Here is a 1,646-nt window from a genome sequence, read left to right on the forward strand (position 1 = left end):
ATCTTAAAAAAAGAATTGAATTTAAAACAAATTGGTAAACTTCAAAATCTTATTTATTTATTTATTTTGGATAAAAAAACCAAAAGAAATAAAGAAGAAAAACTATTCTATCAATATCAAGTACTTTTTTTCCTTTCTAAATTTAAAACAAAGTGATAAACTTCAAAATCCTTGGTTATAGATAAACTTTCACTACAAGAAAAGAGTCTACTAACGAGGGTAAAATGTCCTCACAAAAATTCAAATATTGTCGCAAAAGGCTATTAGCAAGTGCATGTGGCCCTTGAAGGCCGTCGTATTTGCTCTTGTTGCTAAAAGAGATTTTGCGATCATGCCTTTGCAAATAAATAATTTACAAGGGAAATTTACTGACGTTACTGAACAAATCTGCCTTTGCAAATATATTACTATATGAAGAGAAAAGTTGATGACTTACTTTTAGCGAGGGGAAGTAGTCGTCGTTAATAACTATTTGTGAGGACCTTTATACTCTTGCAATTAGTTATTTGCGAATTTCAAATTAACGACATACTATTTAGAGACAAATAATACCGTCACTAAAATTTATTTGTGAGGGCTTTTAACCCCTCGCAATTAGTTAGGAATAATAATGAAGACATTAAATTGTTGCTTAAAATGTTTTTGCAAGGGGTTAAGTGGCATTGCTATTCTATAAATTGCGAGGGACTTTGTCATCACTATAAAATTATTTATGACCAAATTTTTATGTCATCGGTGATAATATTTTATATAATTTTTGAAATATTTTATTATTTATTTATAATTATTTTATATCATTTTTTTTAATTGTCATGTTACGATAGTACAATAATTACTAAAAATTGATCAATTGAAAGATAAAAATTCATATAAGTTCAAACTTTAAAATATAGAATATACAAAGAAATCTTGAAATTAAACCTTCTTTTAAACTTAAACAACTAGAATTATGACAAGATTTATACTAGTCTTCCTCTGAGTTACCCTCCAAGCTGTTTTCAACCTCCCTCGTGTTATTGATTGAGTTGTCCTCTTCATCTCTACTAGTACCATCCTTAAAAAAAAAATACTAACCAAAAAAAAAAAAAAAAACATTAAACATAATTCATACACTAGAATATTAGCTTTTATAAAAATAATAACAAATAATGGTTAAAGAGAGTGCAAGAGAGATAGAGAGAATTCATGACATGTATTTCATTTATACTCACCCCCTAATCTCCATCCATCCATTTATCCACCATCTTTTTCCAAAAGAGTGTAGGAATGACGGAAGGACTGTTCTTATAACGATCTTCTTTCTCTGTGTACTTCTTGAAAATAGGATTTTTAATGTGAATATCCAATCAGAATAACATCGTTTCACCAATTCTACAAATGCTTTCTTCACTTCCTCATATGGTTGCTTATGCTTAAAATGTTGAGCACTATAGCAAGCATATAGAGTTTCGAGCTCAGATCTTGGGTATTTAGTAAAAGTCGTCCAAGCTCCATTTAGTTTTTGGTGAAAAAGAATAGTAATCTCTCGAGTAGCTTTTGGTGTGAAGATTTTGCCTTCACTTTTACCTTCCCTTGCCATGTCTACCTTTTTTTTTTTTATAAGCCCTTGCCACACCTACCTACTATTAGTTAGTATTAATATGATG

At 29.4% G+C, this 1,646-nt stretch overlaps 1 long non-coding RNA gene across 1 annotated transcript; it reads right to left on the reverse strand.

Moving 5' to 3' along the window:
- Window positions 1-848: 848 nt before the first annotated feature.
- Window positions 849-1,267, reverse strand: LOC115975540. The gene is made up of 2 exons (XR_004088129.1): window positions 1,212-1,267; window positions 849-1,054 (listed from the first exon to the last, which is right to left on the reverse strand). It is a non-coding gene; the product is annotated as an uncharacterized LOC115975540 (long non-coding RNA).
- Window positions 1,268-1,646: the final 379 nt, after the last annotated feature.

The sequence above is a fragment of the Quercus lobata genome, chromosome 2 (assembly GCF_001633185.2).
Source record: "Quercus lobata isolate SW786 chromosome 2, ValleyOak3.0 Primary Assembly, whole genome shotgun sequence".
Taxonomy (NCBI): Eukaryota; Viridiplantae; Streptophyta; class Magnoliopsida; order Fagales; family Fagaceae; genus Quercus; species Quercus lobata.